This window comes from Hermetia illucens, chromosome 6, assembly GCF_905115235.1.
Source record: "Hermetia illucens chromosome 6, iHerIll2.2.curated.20191125, whole genome shotgun sequence".
Lineage (NCBI taxonomy): Eukaryota > Metazoa > Arthropoda > Insecta > Diptera > Stratiomyidae > Hermetia > Hermetia illucens.
The window spans coordinates 33,079,237-33,106,840 of NC_051854.1; the positions used below are offsets into that span (position 1 = coordinate 33,079,237).

Below are 27,604 nucleotides of genomic sequence, written 5' to 3' on the forward strand. Positions count from 1 at the left end.
TGAAAGTCCATGAAAAGAAACGCCTCTACCACAAATTTCTCGACGATAAAACGCCTGCTAATTGGCAAGTTTATAAGAAAGCCAACCGGGAAGCAAAGAAAGCAGTCGCTGTCACCCTAGCCAACCATTAGAAAAATCTTTACGATAAACTGGACACTCAGGATGGCGAGAAAGATCTGTCCCGACTTGCTAAAAGCCGTAACAAATGTACACAGGATATCGAACACTTCTGTTACGTTAATGACAAGAATGGTACTTTGCTTACCAACCGTCGAGCCGCAACGGATAGATGGAGAGAATACTTCGAGCAGATTTCAACTGAAGAATTTGCTCATCCCCCACTTCCACAATCATTGCCGACATTTGGAGCAGTTCTACCTGTCGGCGCAATTGAAGTCGAGGAGACAATAAAACGAATGAAATCGGGGAAACCCACAGGACCTAACGACATCGCATTTGAGCTATGGACAGCGAAGAGCTGGGAGCCAAAACTGTGGCTCAGTGAATTCTTTAATCGGGTTATTCAGGAAGGAAGAACACCATCTGACTGGCAAGAAAGTACCATTGTTCCAATATGGAAAAAGAAAGGTAGTCCAGCAGAATGTTCAAATTACCGTCCGATCCGGTTACTTTCCCATAACATGAAGATTTTTGTACGCATTCTTGACAACCGTTTTCGCGAAATCGTTGAAATAAGCGTAAATCAAGCCGGATTCGTCAACAACTGTGGAACTGCTGACGCAATGCACGCTGCGCGATTACTCATGGAGAAACGTCGTTTTCCTAGCATCTGATAGCAAAAATTATCTCGAGCAATTTGTCCAAAAATGCAATGATCGCCTTATGGAACACGGTCTCAGATTGAATTTAAACAAATCTGAATTTTTGACAACCGATCCCCATGAAACAGGCACAATCACTGTCAGCGGCAGTGATCTGCCCAGAACAGAGCGATTTAAATACCTCGGGTCAACGCTATCAGCCAATGGAGAATTGCGTTATGAAATTGCTTCACACATTGATGCAACCTGGATGAATTGGCGTTCCACAACTGGCGTTCTTTGTAATCGACATATCAGGGAACGTCTTAAATCTAAAATTTACCGCAATTTCATCCATCCTGTCGCTCTCTATGGTTCTGAGTGTTGCCCGACTATAAAGACAATGAACGGCGTCTTGTGGTAATCGAAACGAAGATGTTGGACTAGTGGCGTGACATGGTTTGATCACATCCGAAATGAGGATATCAGCTATCGTTATAGGGTTGCACCGATGGTTGAAAAATTGTGAGAGAGGCGTCTTGGATGATATGGTCATGTAATTCATGCTAACGAGAATTCACTTGCCAAGATTGGTCTGAACATCGAAGTCGATGGTAAACGAACAAAAGGCAGGCCGAAACAACGGTGGCTTGATACGGTGGATGGGAATTTAAAAGCCTTGAGGTTGCACCCAGATCAGGCATTCGATAGAGCTAAATGGCGAAACCGATCACGACCAGCCGACCCCGCTTGTGAACGGGACAAAGGCTGAATAATAAGAAGAAGATCGTTGCAGACAGGACAGAGCTTTGCAGCTTTTCCAGCTGGACTAATATAAGGTGGGAACAACTGTTGCAGAATTTTAACTCAGGATTGTAATTTCCTTTTATATAAGGGACAGGCTTTGGTCGATGTCTTACAATTGATTCCGAGCGAGATGTCAATTTTAAGGATAAAATGGTCGTGCCCAACTAAATGATCTGTTGGTTTTCGGTTCCCAAATTTCAAATTGGTCCTAACACATCAGTCATCGACCATTAATTTGATAGACCACTCGGAGCTTTCCGCGAACGTTGATTTAATTTTTTTTAAGACGAATGTAACATTCAGCAAATACTGATTAATTACCGAAAACGGGAAAGGACTAATAGTTACAGAGCATTTCTTCAAAATGATAATTGGTGGAATCGAGTCAGAGAGTTTGGTTGGGAAAGCGAGTCCTGTAGCCAGCGTTGTGGATTTAAAGGTGTCAATTGATGTATTGACTTCGGATTCAAAATTTTGCGCAAGAATTCGGAGCGTGGAATGATAGGGCTTGAAAAAGTAGTTCACAAAAAAGTTTGCTTTTTCGGGAGGGGAGATGTTTCAGAGCACTGTATCAGTGTGGATCGCAGTTTCCTTGCATATATTTGGACTTAGTTCTATATCGGACAAGTAATTCTGGAAGTAGGTGATGTGCGTAGTGAAGATTCTTTTACGGATTGAAGTACCAAGATCGCAGTTTTCGTTTTTCAAGAAGTAGTATCTATTTTTCAAGAATCACCAGCATTGGTTTTTTTAAGAGATGTCCTGGGTGATGTCAGGCGAGATGCAGGGGAAGTTGCAGCAATTTAGGATGTTATCGTCACATACCCTTCAAATTGTCGCAGTGAACTAAAAAACGGTGTTGTCTGTAATATCATCCGATAAGTAGCGGTTTTAAGAAAATTATATTTGCGAGATGTTGCTACTAATCAGAAAGCAGACAAGACAAGAATGACAGTTTCTTTAGTTGCAAGTAGGAAGAGCCGCGTCTTGTCGTCAAGTAGCGATGTAGCATCGTTAACAGGATGCTAGGATATGTCTGGCATTTCATTCGTTCGAGTTAAATCGTGTCAAACAATAGTTTGAGACAACAGAAGAAGGCGATATATGAACCTGGAGTGATTTCGATTGAAGCAATTGTCACCTCGAGGAATTTGTTTGCATAAGTGGGTAAGGAAGTAGCGAAAAATTTGCCGAATGCTAGTAATGCGGTGCCTCTGACATGTGGAAACAAACGAAAATATAAAAGTTAAGTAAACTTCCTTTGAACTTGATCGTTTACATAATAATAATAATAATCGTTGGCGCAACAATCCATGTTGGATCAGGGCCTTGAAGTGTGTTAGAGCACTTCATTCAAGACCGTAACGGTACACTAGGAGACAATGTGGTCAGCATTGCGCTCGCCCATCGTTTACATGACATTGATAATTGTGTCTTTATTACGGCAGCATACTCTAGAATATTATGGATGAAGGAATTGTAAAGTATGACTTAAGAGTGGAAATTAGTAAATTGATAGGAGAAACGAAGGATAAAGCTAGAGCTTTTCTTAAAACTCGTCTGATGATATATCATCATTGCGTCTAGCCACCAGTATCCGGTTTGCAACCTCAATTGAAAGTTCCAGATCCAGTTAAACAGGCCTTGGATAAGGATTGGCTTTAGTGCTACCACCATTTTAATGTGTGCACATTCCCCAATAAGAATACCGATGATCTCCAGAATGTTTGTCTTCTCCAACTTGGGACAGAATTTCAATTGTGAGAATACCAAGTACCTGGCTACAATATCGAACAATGAACAACATCGAAGGGATCAAAATACTCATTGACAGGTTGATTAGAAAGCGACTATGGAATACAGCGAAATTTGCAAACGTGTTGCCCTGGAACTCGTCCCGCTGAGGAATATTACTATTATGCCTACGTGCTATTTGCACCGCAGCCTGATATGACGGAGATGGCACGTAGGCATGATTGACCCATCATGTCCCACATAGAGCTTTATGGTAGCCACTACCATTATGTACGATGTCTTCTTGTATTCGAAGAATTCGCTTAATATGAAAAAATGATATGCAAAGATAATTGTTCGTCCATCATCGCATACTATTTCATTATTGCTCTTTTCGTTGATCTGCCTCATTGACGGCTCATTTAATTATAAATATGTTGAGAACAGTTATTTTCACACAAACAGCCTTTTACCCCGCAATACTACTTCAGCCACATCCAATATCAGATATTAAATACTTTTCAATTCGTTTCTTTAAATTCAACATTCATACGCTTTGATTGTATATCCCAATAAGTTATATTTAGGTCTATTTATAGATAGTACCTGGCCATATTATCGTTATATTTAATTTCTCAAACAACTTCCTTTTATCGTGGCATAATTCATTAAGCAAAACTCAACGCAACTTGGCTCGCAATATTTTGCATGCTATTCAAAATCCAGAAATAACATAAACAGTATATATGGAACTAATAGACATACTGAGTCCTTGAATTCTTGGGCCAGCCTTGCATTTCTGCCATGCAATATACTTAATAATTTATAGTGCCAAGTCCCACAGCAAAGTTCAATTACGTCATATATCGATTTTTAGTTTCCACTCGTGCAGCCGCGATAACAACCGCCATTAAGACTAACTGCCATCTACCATATTCTTGCAACTTCATCATGAATCCTTCAGTTTGCATTGCATTCATGTCTCGAACTCGATATTCGTGGGCAATACACCCGTGAGACCTAGCAAGCAGTGAACACGGATGACGTAGACCAGTGTCAATGCAATTTGGAACTGGGTCAGCTATCAGAGGTTAGGGTAAGGAACCTGCTGGCTCAAAATGCCGCACATAAATTGAAACTAGTCATCTGTAAGTTTCCTACCCTACCACTTCACACAGATTCTTCAAAGCCAACACGATAAAGTTGCACTGCCATTTCAGCATTGTAGTAGCTATGATATATCTTGTAATAAACTTCAACCTTAAAGGGCATTTAACGTATGCATCTGAGGAGATTATGCACACACCAAAGAATAGAGTTAAATTGCAAATGGGTGGGAAGGATAACAATTTAAATAGCAAAAGTGAAATATTTTGTCATGATACCCAAGAATACTTGCTGCCTATCAAGTTTTAACTGATGTGAGCGTGATACTAATTATTTAAAATGAACAAAGTTTGCAGGGTCTTTTAGTCACAATACAAGCAATTATTTTTCTTTAGAGCTTCATTTTTAAGGTTTTGTGTGAAACAAAACCTTATTAGAATCGATTCGATGTCTGTCTGTCCGTCTGTCTGTCTGTCTGTCCGTCTGTCTGTCTGTCTGTCTGTCTGTCACAGCCGATTTATTCGGAAACGGCTGGACGGATTGTCACAAAAATTGGTAGGAGTATGTGATCTACCGTTCCCTTTACATGCAGCAACTGACGCCATTTTGTGTTAAGTTTAAGAGGGGGCTCCCCATACATGTGAAAGGAGGGCGCAAAATTTTTTTTTATAAAATGTGGCCATGTGGGGTATCAAATGAAAGGTCTCAATTAGTACTTTTCGAAACTGGTTCAATATTTGATATTGGGTCAAACATAGGGGAGTCAGGGCTCAAAATATGACCCCCAAAAAGTGTAACAGGTCTCGTTCTCAGAACCTATCCAACCGAAAAATCTGAAAAAAATCTCGGTAGTGCATCTCTACGAAATCTAGGCCTCAAAATATATCCGGTTCCGATATCTGCACAAATAAAGTTAATAATAGTATATTTCCACATTTTAGAAATTTACCCGGCACCCCCCTCATGTTCATCCCAGAAGTACAAAATTCGGCACGCATATAGTGAAGAACATAGTGCACAGTTTGGTCAAGTTTGAAGAAAATCCAAATATTATTAACAAAGTTATAGGGGGTAAAACTTTACAATTTTTTGTGAATTTCGTGCTCTCTACAACCTGCATGACGTCATCATCACATATCAATTTGTCAATACCGCAACGAAATAAGTTCGTATGAATTGGGTGGAAAAGAATTATTTTGTTTTAGTTCTTTAATCATTTGTATATGAATATCAATTATTCCAACGAGACATGTGTGTATGTAGGTATATATTATAGTATATGCGTGCTAATGAACTTTGCGGGTAGAGCCTAATTCAAATAGATATAAGAAGCAAATCGGAAATATGGGTACGATCAATTTATACACGTGCCTATATGTGTACAGTATTCGAAAATAGGCAGTTTGTTTGTTTAGGGTGAGCGTAACATCTACGGCTGTAATATGTACGTATGTCTCGTAATTTTGTAGCTGTATACGGGTAGAAATTTCTTAGATAAGATGAACACAAAACCTTTATACCCGAAGCACGAGCTTCCGGTATTCCGACTTGTTCTTAAGTTAAGTCGATCTGTAAATCATATTATTGCTGCAGTTATTCAGAAACGTATAGTGTGGAGTAGCAATAATTAGCTGTACTTAACGAGTGACATCCTGCTTCTATAGTTTCTATTCAATTCCGCTTTCAACCTGGGCACCTAATGTGATTCAATGTTTTGTGTTTCTTTTGACTGGTCGTTGACAAGGGTGGTGGTAACGACCACAATCTAGAGATTCGAACTGTTGAAGGGTTCAAAACTTACAATTGGTTAAATTCGGGGCATACTTCCGGGCAGTGTCCAGTGACTGCCAGAATTATCGGAAAAAACATCATTCGATGAGCTGGCACCTTCATCTACGGCGCATGCAGCCAGTAGCTTGGCCTCCTTCAACAGCAGCAAAGTACAGTTTAGTAAGATTGCAACCTTCGATTTTTTACGTATATACATATATGGTTGTAATTTATAGTATAGTGCGTCAGCCACACCTACCTACCTACCTACATCATTCGCGGTTGCCTTAAATGGGCTTCAATTCCCCCTTAACCACGCCCATGTCCCTTCTCTACTGTTTTGCGCCAAATGCTCTTAGGGCGACCCACTCGTAGGCTACCTTGGGAAAGTGAATTCCACTGCATGGCCTAGCCAGCAACACAATTATCGCCGCTCCTTAATATATGACCTATCCACTTTCACTTACGCCTTCCGGTCACATAGCTTATGGGTGCGTCAACCAAGTTGTTCGCTTGAAATAGGATCAGGCCATTGTGCTCTGATGATGCGACGTAGATAGGTATTCGCGAAGCAATGAAGTGTTCGAGTAGCAGTGGGGGTCACTTTCCTGCCACTATTCCGATACAGAAATTTTAGACAACGTACACTATCGGAACGAAATGTATTTTGAGGCCTAGACTTCGTATAAAAGCAGCACTGTGATTTTTTTAGATTTTTCGGTTGAATAGTTTGTGAGAACGAAGCCTGTTTCACTTTTTAGGGCATAAATTTTAAGTCCTCACTCCGCTGTGTTTCACCCAATATCAGAAATAAGATCAGTTTCGAAAAGTGCTTCGAGCTCTTTCATTTGATACCATGACCATATCCTGTGTAAAAAAAAATATACACTTCCCTCTCGCATGTATGGGGAGCCCTCCTTCAAACTCAACACAAAAGCGCTATATGTAAAGGGGTTCACAGAGCACACATTCTCACCAAATTTCGTGACAATTCATTTCGTCGTTTCCCAGTAAATCGAGTGTGACCGACAGACAGACAATGAATCGAGTTTTCTTTTACACAAAACCTTGAAAAGGGCTGAGGAGAATCTCAATTATACTTGTTAATTTTCACGTCAGCGTCTTATTTGCATGGCTTAAGATCCAGTAATTTCGCGCGAAATTGATAAGTTCGAACTGCTATAACTTTGATACTAACAGCCGCGTCATGCGTATGTGCGATATATATAGAGGAATATATCGCACATACGCATGACGCGACTGTTAGTATCAACTGCAAAATCTAGTACTCGAATCTAGTAGTACTCGAATCTAGTAGTCTATCTAGTACTACGAATGAACTTCCAGTCAAATTCTAAAACTTGGTAAAATACTATTAATACATTTATTTGAGCAGATATCGGAGTGGGACATTTTTTGAGGGCTAGATTTCATATAAACGCACTACCGTGATTTTTTTCAGATTTTTAGATTTGGTAGTTTCCGAAAATGAATCCTGTCTCACTTTAAGTATGTTCATTTTAACTCCTTACTTGAACACTTTATAATTCATGCCAAAGTGTCAGTATCGGGAAGTACTAGTCGAGACCTTTCATTTGATAATCCAAATTACTATATACGGCGACAAAAAACTGTTCATCTCGAATGCTAGCCACGATGAAAAAATCGCGTACAAAAGCTACTTCACTCGAAGGGTCTCACCATAGCCAGTCCTCATTTATTCCAAGTAAAATTGTGAGCTCTTAACACATTTCGAGAGGAGAATCACCCGAATAACTTTCGGCCCCCAACCGGAAGAAAACCGAATATATAGTCCATATCAAGAAGAAATTTATGAACGGCCTGGTTGAGGATAAAATCCGGCTGAACGCGAATCGTCTGATCAGGATGGGTGAAGATCATTCATCCTAAAGAATCTATGAGGGCACTATCTACGGTAGAAAAGAGGAAAGCCTCAGATAGATCGTGCGTATGTGGCCAGGCAGCTGCTAGAGGTATCGAATGGTGGACTTCAGCTTAGAACCTAGATGTTTGTAGTTCCTTACTAAGAAAAGTTTTTACCGGACGCCGTCATTTAGACATCTCAATTATTCAGTATGTTCAATATTAGAAAAGTCTTTGACCTGTGCAGAAGCGAGGTTGGCTCGTCTTGATCAATTGCGACATTTTGGTTTGTTGAAAGCTTGATCTGGATACAGTCGCGAGGCTTTCAAATCACCATCTAGCGTATTAAGCCACCATTGTTTCGTTAGACCTTTTGGTCGTTTCCTATCGACTTCGAAGTTCAGACAAATATTGGCAACCGAATTGTTGTTAGGCCTAATTACGTGGCCATATCATCAAAGACGCCCCTCTCGTAATTTTCCATGAGACAGCATTCATTGCCTTAGTTGGCCATAAAATGCAACGACAAAATGGTGACAGTTTTAGAATGGTAATACCATTATCATTTCACATGATATCAAGAATACATCACCACCATCCTGCAGACGATTTTCTAACTTGGCATCGGCTATGGACTGAATATAATATATTCTCTATCCAAGCCGCCCCTTCCACCCAAACTGTTAATTCACGAGATAGGATTTGGGTGTTTGCACCGAATTATACATATGTACATATATACCAGTTATCAGAAGTAATCAAACACGCCTTTCCTATTAAATAATCAAGCCTCTACTTATTTCGGCCCATTTTGGATTCAATCTCACTCCTCCGACCGGTATTGGCAACTTTATTTTGATCAGATTTGACGCGCATCTAATGTCAGGAGTAATTGCTGTATTGTAGGGAATTATCCAAAATGTTCAGTGTGCTTGGGGGTATGAACGCCTGCTGGAGATTTAGGGCAACGTATCCAAATAATTCTCCACATTTCCACACGGAGTAGCCGGAACCGGAAGTTTTAATCCCTAAATACGATTATGCTTTATTCTGACTACCGCTGAATCATTTATTCATGGCAAGCCCATACTGTGCATATACATATGTACATTATAAATGTTCTCAGAAGAGAGTATCCAATGTAGTTTCCATTTCATAGCACTAACATTAAATTTAGAAGTGAGCTGAAGCTTAGCCTCCATGAACCTTTCGTTTCTTTCATCTTTCAGCAGTAAAATAAGGACATTATTCCAAGGAATACTTAGAATATATGGAGTAAATAATATAGATATTCTATGTTACGGTTAATGTTCCCTTTGATATAACCTATGCATTTAACTATTAAACGCTTTTCGTAATATTTGTACTGTATACAAAAAGTATATCTTGCATCAGTCTAATGTGATTCTAAAAGTAAAATCAATCAATCTATCACCCAACGGAAGATAAATTACGCCTCACTTTCAATACAAGTCAATTATGGGCTTTCCATCAAAAAGGTGAAGTCCGTGACTTTCTCAGCAGAAAGCACTGGCTCTCCAGACTTTATAGCTATATAAATAACCGCTCGCTGTCTGAATAGAATGCTTGTATTCCCACAGCTTCAAAATGGAAGCTATGTGTATTGAAAAGGGGTTATACGTAGCACAGTCCTTTCTGCAATGCATATTCTAGTGAAGAATACATATTGCAATACAAATTCAGTTTTTAATGTAATTTGTGAAGAGCATTTTGAGAACTCCTTCTCTTAAAACTTCACCATAGCCGCTCCTAACGTTACTATCGTCCGAATGCGTGTAGCACCAATTTACTGTTAAGCTCCGAGAAACCGATTCCGCGCTCAGGTAGTATGCTTTCTTGTGAGCCGGGGGTTGATTCAAAGCATTTCCTGCTTCTCGTAAAAGACAACTGAAAAATAAAAATTTGCGGGCTGACTCCGACTTTTCGACTACGATGTTCTCCTTTCGCATTTTGTAGTGCCTGCGCCTTCGCACCTTAATTTTTTTTATTTTTAAAAAACCTAATAATTGGTACCTTTCCCCTAAACCCTAAAATCCATTCCATTACAAACTGAACGTGATCGAACAAAGGAAATGTTTCTGCTATTATTCAATACTATAGTTGGGGCGAATATACATGTATTTAACAATATACCAAAAACGGTATTCAAATTTTACAGCCGCTGCCGTCAACTTAGAATTCAAAGTCCAATGTTGGGTTCAGTGACAGCGACAATTAGCAGACCGACTGATATGGTGATCAGCAGAATCGAGAAGAGCTGTCATCGGGAAATTATCAGTTAAATTTTGAGCAGCGCAGTAATCGCATTTGGATTATAATTAAAGGTGTCTTCAGCAAATGCAAGGAAAGTGTAGTGAAGTAACCCAGACGGCGGAGTTTGACCTGGATGTAGATGTGCTTATGGTGTCATTTTTTCGCGTTGTTGAAAATCTATATTTTCTTAATAAAATTTTAGCAAAGCAATTTCTTTTGAAACATAGAAAGGTACATTGTCGGAGAATGCAACAAACCAAGGGAAAGAAGAATACAGGAAATAACGACGAATACTATCAAGCTACCTACGCCACACTACACATCTTGAAGTACTGTCCTTACGCACTTGAAGGAAGCTTTGAAATAAACGTGGAGGACGCCATTAAGTAGGAAGTGTTTATTTCTGTTTTTCCTTTCTTCTCTGCGCGTAAATTTCAGGGTAAATTTATGATTGATTTCCTAGAGTAGGTGCATCGAGACGTCAACGCCCGCGCAGAATAAATTTATTTCGCTACTGCGAAATTTGAGAAAATTGTCAGTTTCTCAGTGCGTGGGTTATTACTATTCATTATTATTATACACGAACAATACACATAATGCAGTTATTTGAGTATTGCAGGGAACCAACTATTTATTCTAGGGTGATTATAATAATAATTACTGGTAACAGTCTACTTACTGGTTGTCCATAAAATAAAATATCCGGAATTTCATTGTTTGTCCCGGAACCGTAGAGAGTCGATTTAGAGGTAATTGAGTGATCTCCAGAATTTCAGCTTTGGGCAATGAGGAAGGTAATTTATATAAGACGAGAATCGGATAACTCTGTGGATTCGAAAGGAAGTTAGCGGAAAAAGGAATGATTGTCTTGGAGGCGTAGACTGAAGGTCAGTGGTAAGATAGTAGCGCAAAGTTTTAGATGTTATAATGACGTTAAGTTTTGGTGAATTTGTGCATGGGCGTGAGGCGGCAGGATAAAAAGCCACAGAAAATATAGTCTGCCAAGAGGACGTAATTCACGAACGGCAAAACGATTGTCAAAGAGAAGCTTGCTTTGTGATGAATGTGAATTTGCTCAGTTTCTCGCAGGAACAATTGTGTATTGATTTTGTGCTAAAGCTTCAGTGTCGAGGTGCGGCAGACTTTCCCCATTGGGTTTGCGACATTCATAGAAGATTGCATTTGTAGCTTCTAAGAATTTGTGGTCTGAGTGTGCGCGAGACATTTTCTTCTTCGCTTGTGCGTCGCTAGGAGGACTCTTGGAAGGAAAATTAAGGAAAGAAAAACCAAAAGACTCAAGGTATATTTTTTTTGCATTAGATTTAGTAGTATTTTCGTATATTTTTTTTGTTCCTTCCTTTCAGTCACGCAATTTCCATATTAAACGGAAAGAAACAAAACAACAACAAATACACGCCACAACGAGCTCGGACTGTAATCAACGTATAAGTTTTTTTTTGCTTTAATTTCATTTTTGCTTTTTATATTTTTTATTTTGATTATTTATATAAGATAAGTATATTGATTGCTTTGACTTCATTTTTAAGGTTTTGTGTAAACACAAAACCTTATTAAAATCGGTTTACCGTCTGTCTCTCTGTCTGTCCGTCTGTCTGTCTGTCTGTCCGTCACACGCATTTTTCTCGGAAACGGTTATAGCGATTAACACCAAATTTGGTAGAAAGATGGGAACTGTGAACGCTCACGCATACAGTGAGTTACATCCTTTTACGTCGAATTTAAGGGGGGGTCCCCATACATGCAAACGGGGGGTGTAAATTTTTTTCCATCAAATATACTCATGTGGGGTATCAAATTAAAGGTCTCGATTAGTACTTTTCGAAGCCGGTCTTAGTTTTGACATTTGTTGGAAAGGTGGGGAGTGCGGGGGGTTGAAAGTGACCATTCTTTTAAGGGGGCCATTCTCAGAAACTACCATACCGAAAAATCTGAAAAAAATCAGGAGGCTGCCACTATATGGTGCCTGGGCTCCGAAATACCTTCCATACTGATATCCATACAAATAAAGTTAATAATAGTATATTACCATAATTTTTAGTAATTGGCAGCAAAACCCCCCTTAAGTTCATGTTAGCACCATTAAATTTCCCAATAATATAGGGTATAACATAGAGCATGATCTCACCAAGTTTGGGCGAAATAGCACTATTATTAACAAAGTTATGATACGTCAAAGTTGTCGCTCCTTGCAAATTCAAGACTACGAATGTCAATATCATCCGAACTACACATAATATATGCATTTATTACGTGCTACGTACTAAGAAATACACAAAACCTTTCGTACCTGAAGCGCCCAGCTTCCGGTTTCCCGACTTGTTTTGTATATTTTTTGCTTTGATTTCATTTTTCTTTTATATTTTTTTTTTTGGTTTGATTTCATTTTTCTTGTATATTTTTTCTTTTTGCTTTGATTTCATTTTCCTTTTATATTTGTATTTGGTTGCATTTTCCTTTTATATTTTTATTTGGTTGCATTTCCCATGAATATACCATGAATTTGAGTTAAGTTTTTTTATTTGAGGACTTCCTCCCTCTATATTACTCCTTGATCTCGCAATACCTTATTAGGGACATCTTCGAAATAATAGCCTGAGGATGTCAAAGATGGGAGGAAACCATTCAAACCTGGTCTGACAGCCGGGCGGCATTATCAGCACTAAACAGCAACGACATATCAAGCCAGTTGGTGTGGATGCGGGGCACTCTAACATCGCTGGTAATGAGGGGGCTGACAGACTGGCTCGCCGAGGGTCTCGATCCACAATGGTAGGGCTAGAACCAGCTTTTGCAATCCGGTCATCCACTGTCAAATCTACTCTGAGATTGGCTGCAAAACTATGATGAGAGGGGTCAGACGTTGTTCATCTCCGGAGATCAAGTGAGCTTATCTCATATCAATGCAAAAATGTAACAGAGAAGCATCTTCTTATTCTTCTCCGTCAGCCTTTGTCCCGTTCAGAAGCGAGATCAGCTCGTCTTGATCGGTTGGGCTATTCAACGCGATAATTTTTTTTATTTTTAACGATATTGAATGCATAGCCTGTCGCGGGATTTGTCACCAGGTCAGGTAGAATTAAGCATAGTAGTAGCTTTATCTATACTTTAATTATTCCATTCCCTGATCTCATTATTTCCTGAGATGTCTGGAAATTAATCAGAGATATTATTTATGATGAAAAACGTTTTGAAGAAATTGAAAGCGATTCGAGCAACATAAAAAGATCAATGTTCGAAAAGTATGGCATCTACCAAAATTTGTCATTATCAATGTCATATAGATATACCCAACTAACTAAAAACAACAAGCAAACAAATAGAAATACTTTATTAATTTTTATTCACCATGCTTTATTTAAAATGTTTTGTTGAAAAATTTGTACCGCCATAATTGATTGAAAAAATCCTGGCTCTCAGTTTTTTATTCCATTTATCATTTTTAAGATTTTGTGTGAAACAAAACCTTATTAAAATCAATCTAATGTATGTAACGCCCAATGTACTCGAAAACGGCTGAAGCTATCCTCAAAAAATTTGGTCAGAATATGTGCAACCAATGGTTGCACTTTTCTCAATTATGATAATACTTTTCAATATTGATCTTAATTCTAATATTGTGTGAAACATAGCGGGGTGAAGACTCAAAATGTGATCATCCTTTCAATATTTATATATGGCCATATGTATGCATGTATATATGCACATACGAGGAAATATATTGAATTGTTAGTAATTTACGAATGTTAAAGCATTCATAGAAAATTCCTCACAAAAGATAAACACAAAGACGTCATACCTGAACCGTCCAGCTTCCTTTGTTTCGAAGTGTTTCTCCTTTTTGTTTCAAATTACTTTCCTATGCAAATGAGATACAGCTCGAAATCATCTAATCAACACAGATGAAAACTTTATTATGTCAAGCAAAGAAAACCTGTCAAAAAATGTTGACATATGTAGATATAGAAAATCATCTCTTTTGTTAAGGAGCTAAGTGGCCTGTGAGACCAGCGGTATGATTGATATTGATGGCTCAGCAATATCAGCTAACGACGTTATCAAATTAGTTACTACATAGCTTGGCCGTAAATGTAATTCGAGGAAGGGTTAGTACCAGCAAATATTACGCGGTAGGGCGTAGCATGCTCACAACGAAGATTCAGTGGTAGTATGGCTCCGACAAATTCCGAATATCAGAGAATTGCGATCAAGAGATCAATTGTAACCTCAACAAGTTCCAGGTTTGCAAGGGAACCCGGAGTATGTGCTCTTCCATCTCTGTCTAAGATTTGTCAAGGAGGAAGTTAGACAAAACTCTAAGTGAATTGCTTCTACCAGAAAACCGGGCGGAGAATGATCGCATGTCAAGATGGTGCCTTGCAATCCGATAATCCATCCAACATACCCAAAGTTCCGATTTGAAATTTCTGTTGCTCTTCAAATTTATTATTAGTTTATGCATGCCCGATAACTCCAAAATTACTGCACCGATTCTTTTGATATTTCGCGCACTAATTTTATTTATTATTTCCGCAAAATTGTTTTCACTGTTTTTTCTATTTCAAAGTGCCCCCAAAATTGAAAAATTGAAATTTCGAAAAACTCTCCCAGCGTTACATAGGAAAAGCGATCATCTAATGAATGAATATTGATTTTTTGATTTCAGATGACCCAACACCGAACTATAAGGGGTACCGCAATTCTACTTTTTTCGGAGATGCTTCCGAATGGCAGCACAAAACCTTTTTAAAATCAATTCACTGTCTGCCTGTCTATCATACGTACTTTTCTCCAAAACAACTAGGCCGATCCGAACGAAATTTGGCGGGCATATGGGAACTATCAAATCCCACGCATGGGGGTGTAAAAATTTTTTTCATCGATTATAGTCGTGTGGGGTAATCAAATGAAAGTTCTCGATTAGTACTTTCCGAATCTGATATTAGTTTTGACGTGAATTACGCGGGCAAGGAGTCCAAATGTACACTCTTAAAGTAAGGTAAGACTCATTTTCAGAAACTACCCAATCCAGAAATCCCGGAAAAATGAGAATGGTGGGCTTATATGAAAACTAGGCCCCAAAATATAGCCCTTCCGACATCTACTCAAATAAACTTACTGATAGTATATTACCAGCTTTTAGAAATTGACTAAAGTTCATCCTGGAAGTAACAATTGTACCAACATAGAGGACAAAATCTCGCATACGCATGCCAAATAAAAATAGCAGTTCAAACTTATCAATTTCGACCGAATTCACTACATCTGAAACCACACAAATAAGATGCTAACGTCATAATTAAGGAGAACAAGTGACATTCGAGTGAAATATATGAAGAAGTTACTTGTCCCCAGCCCTTTCACCCTTTGCTGCTATTAGGTGACCATTTTTTTTATTTGTTTTTGTGAACTTCCCCCCATTTGCTAATGACTGCTAGTGTGAAACTTGTGGAATTAGCTATAATCAATAGAGTACTTTGCGGAGAAAGTGACGCAGTTGAATTTTAAATTATCATGCAAGTGCAACTTCCATGCACTCAAAGTACCATGGGGAAACACATAACCTTTTATACCTGAAGCATCCAGCTTCCGGGTTCCCGACTTGTCTAATATTTCTTCCCGAAAATTGTACACAATATTTTTCGAAGGCCATACGATAATATACCATTAGTTTTAATAACTAGATTTTAACTGTGTCGTCAGAAAAAATTAAATTGCGCCTCTTTTGGACGAATTAACGAATTAAGGGGACGTGACTCACCAATTTTTTTTGAAAATTGAACGGAAAACGGTAAATTCATTGATGAAACTTTGCATGTTTATTCCTTAGTATCAATCATCATCATCAACGGTGCAACAACCGGTATCCGTTCTAGGCCTGTCTTAATAAGGAACTTCTACCATAGATATTGCCCTTATAGACTTTCCGGACTGGATCATCCTCATCCATACGGATTAAGTGACCCGCCCACCGTATTTTATTGAGCCGGATTTTATCCACAACTTGACGGTCATGGTATCGCTCATAGATTTCGTCGTTATGTAGGTTACGGAATCGTCCATCCTCATGTAGGAGGCCAAAACTTCTTCGGAGGATTCCTCTCGAACGCGGCCAAGAATTCCCAATTCTTCTTGCTAAGAACCCAAGTCTCCGAGGGATACATGAGGACTGGCAAGACCATTGTCTTATACAGTAAGAGCTTTGACCCTACCTATGGTGAGACGTTTCGAGTGGAATAGCTTTTGTAAATTGAAATAGGCTCTGTTGACTGACAACAACCGTGCGCGGATTTCATCATCGTAGCTGTTATCGGTTGTGATTTTTGACCCTAGATAGGAGAAATTGTCAACGGTCTCAAAGTTGTATTCTCCTTTCTTTATTCTTCCTGTCTGACCAGCGCGATTTGATTTTGTTGATTAATTCGTCTTCGGTGCTGACGTTGCCACCATATATTTTGTCTTGCCTTCATTGATGTGCAGCCTAAGATCTCGCGCCGCATGCTCGATCTGGATGAAGGCAGTTTGTACGTCTCGGGTCGTTCTTCCCATGATGTCGATATCATCAGCATAGGCCAGTAGTTGGGTGAACTTAAAGAGGATTGTTCCTCTTGCATTTATCTCAGCATCGCAGATCACTTTTTCGAGGGCCAGGTTAAAGAGGACGCATGATAGGGCATCCCCTTGTCGTAGACCGTTGTTGATGTCGAATGGTCTTGAGAGTGATGCTGCTGCTTTTATCTGGCCTCGCACATTGGTCAGGGTCAGCCTAGTCAGTCTTATCAATTTCGTCGGGATACCGAATTCTCTCATGGCCGTGTATAGTTTTACCCTGGCTATGCTATCATAGGCGGCTTTAAGGTAGATGAATAGATGGTGCAACCGGTGTCCATATTCCAACAGTTTTTCCATCGCTTGAAAAAATCTGATGTGTTGCTGATTTGCCTGTAGTGAAGCGGCTTTGGTATGGGCCAATGATGTTCTGGGCGTATGGAGCTATCCGGCCTAGCAAGATAGCGGAGAATATCTTATAGATGGTACTCAGCAACGTGATACCTCTATAATTGCTGCACCATGTAAAATCTCCCTTTTTATGTATGAGACAGATAATGCCTCGTTGCCAATCGTCAGGCATTGATTCGCTGTCCCATACCTCGAGCACAAGTTGATGAACCACTTGATGTAATTGGTCGCCTCCATATTTAACCAATTCGGCTGTATTCCATCGGCTCCTGGCGTTTTCTGATTCTTAAGCCGATGAATTGCACGGACTGTTTCTTCTATACTTGGTGGTGGCAGCATTTGTCCGTCGTCTTCAGTTGGCGGGACCTCCAACTCACCGATGTTCTGGTTGTTCAGTAGTTCATCAAAGTACTCAACCCATCGCTTCAATATGCGCATTCTGTCGGCAGTCAGATTTTTCTCTTTGTCTCGGCAGGATGAGCATCGAGGTGTATAAGGGTTCATTCTGCTGACTTGTTGGTAAAACTTGCGCGCCTGGTGCGGTTGCTCCCTGTACTTTTCTAGTTTACAGACTTGTTGGTTTTTCAAAGCTTCCTTTTTCCGTCTGTGAAGTCGCTTCTCCGCTCGACGGAGTTCGTGATACGTCTCTTCGCGTGTCCGCGTTCTTTGAGAATGCAACATTACTCGGTATGCGGCATTCTTTCGTGCCGTTGCTAGCTTACATTCATCGTCAAACCGGCCGTTCCGACCCCTTTTGCGGCTGGGGTCAAGTGTGTTTGTGGCCGTATCAATGATAACGTTCTTCAGGTGGTTGTGAAGATCATTTGTTGATGCTTCATCTCCAGGCCCTTTGTTGACTACGGTTATTGCGGCATCCATTTCCCCCTTATAGGGGTCGCGGAGGGTTGTGTTGTGGATGGCTTCAGTGTTCACTCTCACCTGATTGTCAAAGCGGATTCTAGATGATATTGTTATTCGAGCTTGGAGCACCATGCCAACGAGATCGTGATCGGAGTCTCTATTGGCCCCCCTATATCTTCTGACATTCATCAAGGCTGAGAGGTGGCGGCTTTCAATCAGCACCTGGTCAATTTGTTTGAAAGTGGTCCGGTCTGGAGAGGCCACGTATGTTTGTGGACCGCTTTGCGCGCAAACCAGGTACATCCAACAACCACTTCGTGTGACCCTGCTAATTGAATAGTCCGCAGTGCGTTATGATTTGTATTTTGGTGTAAGCTATGGGAGCGAACTTATCGCCTGAATACGGGCTCCTTCCCTACTTGGTTGTTAAAATCCCCAAGTATGATTTTAATATCATATCTGGGACAAGCTTCGAGAGTTCGTTCTACTGCCTCGTAGAAGGTATCCTTCTCCGACTCTGCAGTCTCCTCTGTAGGGGCGTGAACGTTAATGAGGCTTATATTTCTAAATTTCGCTCGCAAGCGCAGAGTGCATAGCCGTTCGCTTATATTTTCAAAGCCGATAACAGCAGGTTTCATTTTTTGGCTGACTAAGAAACCTACTCCGAGCAAATGGTTTACTGGATGGCCATTATAGTATATGCTGCAGTGGCTGTTTTCCAGGAAACCGGACCCTGTCCAACGCATCTCCTGTAACGCTGTTACATCAGCCCTATATTGGGACAGGGTAGCGGCTAGCTGTCATCAGCTTCATCTCTGTACATGGAGCGCACGTTCCATGAGAAAATCGTTATTCCTCCTGATCGTTGTGTAATCCGTCCAGTCCGAGGCTCCTGTTGTGGCTTCGTAATAAGTTGTTTTCTGTGTAGGGTTGTCACGCAACCACCAACCTGGAGGACCAGTTGGTACAATTCGACCCGTTTTTAGGCGCGGGAGACTCGCCTTCTTTCTTCTTCGGCTGCAGCTTTTCGTTAAGAAAGAGCTCCCAGCGGTCACCACGTGGAGGTGGAGATAGGGTTTGGTAGTAGAGCTGTTGGTGTTGGGTCAGCAGGCATTTCCCAGGTGTTATGCTCCATCGTGGATACCAATCCACGTTTCGCTCGGGGACCTATACTACCCTTTGATTCTTAGTATCAATATAATACAAAAAAAAATGTTTCCAGATTTGTAAGTTTTTGAAAAAAAAAACCTGAAAAGCTACTGCATACACGAGTTTAAGATACTGGAACGTCTGAAAACAAAAGAAAAATGGAGTTTATTGTTATCAAAAACCCTAAGGGTTAAACCAATATGGAACATTTTTGATATAATAAAATGAAGACGTTTAAAAAAACACATTTTTTTGGCCAGAAAAATCTAATGAAAATCGGAAAATTTACAGAAAATATATTTGGTTGAAAGTTTGATCCCTGGCAAATCATATCACAAATAACATGTTCCAATTTCAAATCGATCGTTGATAAAAATGTCAAAATCGTGTCGATATTTTTAAAGAAAAAAAATTTAAAGAGTGCAATGCCCCCACCGTATAAAACTCCTTCCTCCTGTTCATAATGCTCCGCTTTTTGTAATCTTTTGTCTCCTCGTGCTATATGGTACCAAAGTCCGCTTTTCGTACCATATTCCAGACCGTCGCGTTGAAGCTTCATTATTGTTTTGGGTATTATTACCCAAGCAACGCTTCAATAAAACCTCGCATGTTAAATCTTCGTGTATGGGCTTCAAAATAGCTGGTAGCTCATTATCTTATGGAGGAGGATGTTTGAAATTCTTCGGTGCCCCAACTGCTTCAGCTTTACGCCAGTTGCACCACGAGTTTTCATCGGCTGGGCAGTATGAGGGTGGTGGATTTTCACCAGTGCTAATTTTATGGTAGAAGCCGGCCCAAATTTCTTTGCGCATATCTTCACTAGGCATTTTTTTGGACGTGAAGCTCGCTTTTAAGCAAGTGTAGTAAATTTCTAATTAAAATATAAATATATTATATATATATTTATATATATAACGATATCATAGCCCCAAATTTCGAACTCACACTGGTATACTGGTTACACGAGCCGCGTGTTTTGACGAAATATTGTGATGGTAATACCGATTCTAAACTGCTTCTATGGACCATAAGTGTTTAAAGAAGTATTAAATAAATGCATATATGTATATTTATATATAAATACATTTAGCAGAGCAGATGCTTTGAAGTATAGGTAGATGAAACAGAGAAAATCATGAGAAATACGAGTTTGACGTGTCAAGCTATATTCTTCGCTAAAAAATTTTTAAACCGAATTCGACAATTATATAATGATATACTTAATCTTGAAGGTATTTCCTATGAAAATTCAAGAAAATAAAATGAATTGTTGGAAAATTTGGATGCATCACGTCCCTTTAAGGCATATTATATATGATTACGTCCACAGCGTTCCCTGAAAACCACATTGTTGGCATAAACGTAAGATGCTATTAAATGTCATAACATGAAAGAGTGGGTACTTCAGCTACATTATCGTTAGAATTCTAGCAAATATTTTGCAAAATGACTAATTTCGTTTTTTTTTCAAAACACAATTAAATCTATACAATATTGATTTTTCTTCTGTCAGGTCGAAAAAATTATCAAAAGTATGTGGCTTCTCGAACAGATTTTGGTCGAGTTCAAGACGGACGTCAAAATTAACGGCTTAACTTTCGGCTTCTCGTTTTCAGGAGCCTCTCAATAATTTACTTCGAGACATGATTAAATTTTTCATGGAAATAAAAATGATTCAATCATCAATCATTAATTCAAAAAAGTGATTTTGAATCAAGGGGCGGTATAATCTAAAAGAAACTGAGTAATGAAGTCCAACATTCAGTTGTGGCATTTTTTAATTTCCATATATCCCGTTTATCGCGATTTTTTTTACTTTCCAGGTTCATATTCGTATTCCTGTTTTTCACCCTTCCCTTTATCTTTTGTTAACGTCGAATCACAAAACTTTTCAGTAGCATTTGCTCACAAAAACTGAATCCAACTCTCAAGGAAATAACTTTGTAAGAGTTCCTAAGAAATTCTTAAGGGACTTTTATCTCGATCGAATGTTTGCGTTTCAAATCCCATTAACGGCATAAGGTTACACACCCTTCTAGCATTTTAGCCGCTGAGTAAATTACGTCTTTTTGATATTACCTTTTTTTATCAGGATTTCTACAAGGAAAATTGTAACCTGTCGATTTAAGAAGACTTTCAACGTAAAGGCTGGAAATGAAAGATTTGAATTCATTCATTCATTACGATTCATTAAAACTGAGCTTCCACGACCTAATGAATTCGGACCAATACCAATTAATCCCAACTACTAATCAGAAGGAAACGTGGAAAGCAATTTAGATTTTTTTAAAGCACGTACAATCCTGCCCATTATTCTCGTGTCTACACAGGATATTTGAGAGAAAAATGAGAAAATATGGTTGATTATCCACAGTCAACTATCTCTTCTGGTATTTAATAAAAAAAACCTTTTTATCCCAATGCTAATATCTTTAAAAGTTAATGCGATTAGATCGTAATGAGATTGCAAGGTATTTCATATAAGAGATATTTTCTCTCGGAAATGGCCTTGTCTGTACGCTTTCTGGACTAATTCATATAATAATAAACCCCAATTTTGATAATCATTGCTTTTTGTTTTTCATCGAATTCGTTTACTTTGCCATCTTTTAGGTAACTACATTAGTATTGCGTAGACGAATCGACTACATTATCCATATTAAAAAATTTTCGCTTGCGTTCGACCATAATTATTATTAAAATAGTGATTATTAGAGATACCACCTTACCTGCATTAATAGCTTTGAATAAAAAATGAATCGAAAGTAAAATGTAAGTAGTCTTTTATTTTAATCAATGAGTAACAATTTTCCCTCCCCTTTCCTGCAGCTCCCATCCAATGCTTCATTGACTCCATTAAATTCTTGTGGAATCGCCTCCCATTCTTCTTCTCTTCTAATGTTTGCACATTCACTGAAGTGGCGTTCCCACCCCGTGTTTTTCCTAAGGTTCCCCATGTCTTTTTTTAAGGTAATCGAAGAGGTGAGTACCTTCTCGAATTTATTCTTAGCAATGAGTTAGAAATATAATAGTTTCAAGGAACAGAGACATAACTCTAGGAAAATATTCTAATAAACGGGCTGGTCAATTGGAGGTTGTCGGAAGAGCCCTCTATCTCGGATTACAAAATAAACAGAATCGACATTGAGGGCAACTCCGAAATAAAAAGGAATCCCAGGAGAACGGATTAAGATTCCTATACAGCGCTCCTGAGCAACAACATTGCTCACCTACAAAGGGGCGGTGATATCAGGAGCCAACTGGATTTGGAAATAAAGGTGGAAGACCTTAACAAAGTCGTCATTGACGCATATGGGGCCAGCTGCCGACTAAGACAGTTAAGTCATTTAGGCGTGTACCCTGATGGAACAGGAACCTAGCCAAAATGAGAACAGAAGAGATTGGCGTAGGTAAAAAAATGCACTGACTGTATACATCAACGCGATCAGGGAACCATAACATTACAGTTTCAGGGACTGTGAAGGGATCGAACAAACCACAGAGCAAACAGACTATAACAAGTCGGGAAACCGGAAGCTAGACGCGTCACGTATGAAAGGTTTTGTGTATTTCTTTTATAAAGAGATTTGAGTGTGCATTTGTCCCACTAGCATGCAGCACGTAAAATATACATATATTATGTAAAAATTTCTATAATACTTTCAAGTGATATTGACACTCATAGTATTGAATTTGCAGAGAAGCGACAGTTTCCACCTAGTATAACTTTGTTAGTAATAGTGCGATTTTCATCAAATTTGACAGGATCATGCTCCATGCTGTAGCCTACATTGCTGCAAAATTTTGTGATTCTAGGGTGAACTTAAGGGGGGTTTTCCTGTCAATTAATAACAATGATAGTAATGTACTATTATTAACTTTATTTGAACAGGTATCGGCATGGAAGGTATTTCGGACCCTAGGCACCATATAGTGGCAGCCCCCTGATTTTTTTTCAGATTTTTTTCGATTGAGTAGTTTCTGAGAATGGGTTCGTTGAAAAAATGATCACTTTCAACCCCCGCACTCCCCACCTTTTCAACAAATGTCAAAGCTAAGACCGACTTTGAAAAGTACTGACCGAGACCTTTAATTTGATAACCCACATGACTATATTTGATGAAAAAAAATTTACACTCTCCTTTTGCATGTATGGGACCCCCCCCCCCTTAAATTCGACGTAAAAGGATGTAACTCACTATATGCGTGAGCGTTCACAGTTCCTACCGTTTTACCAAATTTGGTGCCAATCGTTGCAACCGTCTCCGAGAAAAATGTGTGTGACGGACAGACAGACAGACAGTAAACCGATTTTAATAAGGTTTTGTGTTTACACAAAACCTTAAAAAGCTATAGCCAAAGATAGGGCAAAATCTTCTCTCTGTCTGAAAAAAGAAGATGGGACATTTACCGAAAATGATCATCTAAGATTATCTTCTAAGGCCGGTAAGGGGTAGCATAGACTTGAAGGCACGTAAAAAGGACGCTTTTTATCCTAAATCTTGCATAGTAATTTGCCTAACATTGTTCGTAATCAAAACGGTGGAGAAAGTCATAGACAACTATATTAGAACTAACGTTCTACGCATTACCCTACCCTACATCAGTGTCGGGCATGACGGTCAACCGAAACTGCCCTGTATTAGCTGACCGATTTGTTATGAATGCCATAAAAACAAAAAAAATAGCACTGAATGCGTTTTTGAACGCGGCAACAGAGGTACAAGATGCCCTGCTCCAGAAGGAAAACATCATGGCTTTCTGGATGGGCAAGATGTTAGAGAGTAGGCAAATAGAAGTACCGGCAGGTACAAATTCTATTGTCGTGAATACCGCTCAAGGTTGTCCACAGGGCGAGCTACTACCACCACTTATGTGGATTATGGTAGTCGATGAATTCCTATGAAAGATAACGAATACTGGAACACAAACCCAGGGTTACGTTGACGACCTTGTTTTAATCTAAAGATGCAAATATGAGAATACTCTATGTTATAGCATTCAAATTGGTCTCAGGGTTACTACTGCCTGGTGCAGAAAGGCGGGACTGTGCATCACATCAACAAAACTGCCATAGCATCATTCAAAAGAAAGCGTAAGTTTAATTAACTAAGAGCCATAAAGTTACACGGCATGGAGGTGAAGCGAGAACCGGAGGTTAAATTACATTAGATCAAAAATTACTTTGGAAGACGCGTGTCGGAAAGCTACACGGGCTCTAATGACTTGAAGATAGCACGGAGAAAAAGCTATTGAACCCCGGACATACACTACTATAGTAAGATCAATGATTACCTATGGGGCAATCATCTGGAGAGAAAGAACTGAACTCAGTACAACAGCCATGGAGTTACATAAGGTTCAAAGACTGGCTTGCATGCATATTTGAAGGCAATGAGAACCAGCCCAAGGACATCCCTAGAGGTCATTGGGAGGGAGAGGGATTGACTCCTAACTATCTGCACGCACAGGGAAGTGGAGCTACTTGAGAATGTCTGAGACTATCAGGGAGGTACTCCGAATTTGAAACATTATTTGGTATAATGATGGATCCCTCATAGCAGAGGGAGTGGGCGCCAAGGTCATTGGTCCAAGAAAAATATATTTGAAACCAATGACAGCATAGCATATTCCAGGCGGAAATATACGCCCTAGGCAGACTCGCTTCCTTCAACCTCCAAAGGATCTACAGAGAGCAGAACATTGCTATTTTGACTGACAGCCAAACGACGATCAAGGTACGTAGGCCGAACCAGGTGAACTCTAAATTGGTATGGATGTGGTTTCACTAGTAATATTTATTTACCTTGCAAATACCGATATTTCGGGAACCAATTGGTCCCTTCATCAGTGCTGCAAGTCAAGAGACTTTAATCGTTAGAAACACCGAGAGATTACACTTAGATATTATGGGAACGAATGAAGAGAAAAGTGCGGTGTGTCGAAACCTCCATACAGATTTCGGGACAATATCGGGCACTTGTGAAAAGTAGGCTACGGCACCTGGAAGAATACTTAATACCAGATGACAAGTTGACATATTTGCAAGTAGGGAATATAGAGGAATCCTGATGAGTCGTACAAATTTTCTGGTCGTGAAAGTTAATTTTCTTTATTTTGCACTCCCGATAATTACTGATCCCGATATTTCGTACCAAATCGTGAGTCCCTTGACCATACAAATTATCGGGATTCTACTGTATATTAAAATTTCTGGCGGTTATAGACTGGCTTGACATACTATTACCAGTAACAATAGTTTCATTTTTTAAGGATGTGCAACTTTCCTTAACAAGCGCTTTAGTTCATTGTAGCCAGTCCGAAAATGCCTTTACGTAGCTTTCCATACCTCTTCCGCTTCATAAAGTAAATGTTGTTTTTCCGCTTTTTAATACTTAACCTAGTATACCGACTTATATACGGATACATAGTCACAACGAGAAAACAATTTCGTCCACTTCGTAGAAACTTCTAATTTCTGTTATCATAGGCATTACTGAAACCAATCCACAAATTTACATGATGAAAACATCATCACGAGTATAAGTAAAATTTATCGCAGCCATTCAAACAACTTCTAACATCGTATTCTCCCATCTTAAGTAGAAGTAACTGCCAAGACTCCACGATACCTATACAAATACATACAATAATGCTCCATGTAAAAACTCGTCTTTTAGCCTAACTGATGACAATTCTAGCATCGCCAATCTCCTGAATTCTTTTTGGCTTCCGCAGAAAGGGAAAATGTACAATCCTGTTTCGTATCTTATTAAAAAGGAAGTCAGAAGAAACACTGAGAGGCATCAGATAAGTGCTCCTTTCTTTATCTCGGCATACCCTATTCCAAGCTGCAATTTTCGGAGTCAGCACATAATTAAAGATGTTATCTCAGATAGCTGGGAAAAATACACCCGGAAAGCGTCACCCGGTTTAGTGAATATCTTGCCAGTCCCTAGCCTGTTGAACAGAATTTGCCTGAGGTAACACAATCCTAAAAAATTTTCAAGGTAAGCAAGGCAAAGCTTTGGGTGGTAGAACCTTTCCTCATAAAACAAAATTAAAATATGTACGTGTAAAAGGTATCGGCTTATATGTATATACCTATACCCTATATATGGAGGTATGTGCTATTTAAAGCCTTACACGTTAGTTAATTATTTTTTTTGAGAAAGCAAGTACAATTGAATAAGTTATCTCGTTTGCTTGTTTCATCCCATTGAAATATATGTACGTATTTTTGCAACATATCGGACAAAAAATACACTGCCGCTCAATTGAATATGTTCAAGTCTCATAATTTGATTTGATTTTATTTTTGAATAGTAGCTTACATACAAACGGTAGACATTGTTGTGCTACGTTATATTTATTATTTCTAACAAACTTTCTCTGTATTTTATTTTATATTTGTATAATTGTGTTATACATCGATCATAAAATTTAAGCAACTTATCAATTACATAAACAGCCAGAAGATCGAAATTACTTACTTAATTCTAGCTTAAGCTAACACATAAATACGTTTACTTTTTACAAGCACTTACATTGAATGTATTTTAGCCACTATGTACCCCTATCAGGCATTCCTGGCCTGGTAGGGGTGCGGAATGTCAAAAAAAAAATTTCAGCTCATTTCTCTATATTTGGTAGGTGTTAGATATTATCTTCTATTTGTAGTTAAGTCTAAAATTGATGGACCAGTAGCTTACTCCAAACTACAACTTTATTTTACAGTGTATATACATATTTCGGGAGCAACTTACTCCCTTCATCAGTACAAGGCTACTACACAAAGGGAGTAAGTTGCTCCCGAAATATTATATATATACACGGTAAAATAAAATTGTAGTTTAGAGTAAGCCACTGGTCTATCAATTAGGTAGGTCCTAAGGAATCTAACTAAAGAGTATGTTTTCTATTTGTCGTCTGCCGTCTAATATTGGGGTTTGGATGGCTTCCCGTTCTTTCGAAAACCCTTTCAGTAAGGTTGACAACGGTTTGTCGAAAAGGTTTAACATTAGCTAGACGATATACTTCGGCATTTAATTCCTAAGCATTTAATCGAGTCTGATCTGTTCACAATGATGTATCCAACTTTGAGCTTCAAGCTGTTAGCTTCTTTATAGGTGGATCTACATGCAACTATCTAGCTTTTCTCCGACTGAACTGCCCACTGTAGTTCCGCCGTTCGGGCGGCGGACGTGTCTTTCTAAGATTTTCCACCTCCGTGTACGCACAAAAAAAAAGCTTTTCTCCGACGAGATCATACTTACCTT

General features: G+C 39.1%; 1 protein-coding gene across 14 annotated transcripts in view; it reads right to left on the minus strand.

The window, feature by feature from the left end:
• LOC119658934 (transient receptor potential cation channel trpm) overlaps positions 1-27,604 on the minus strand; it is a 489,577-nt gene that overhangs the window by 378,729 nt on the left and 83,244 nt on the right. The window contains exon 2 of one of the 14 annotated variants that reach the window (XM_038066770.1): positions 19,444-19,466. The exons of the other annotated variants lie outside the window; for them this stretch is intronic. The gene's annotated coding sequence lies outside the window, so the exon portion shown is untranslated. The remainder of the gene's footprint in view (positions 1-19,443; positions 19,467-27,604) is intronic. 14 annotated transcript variants of the gene reach the window in all.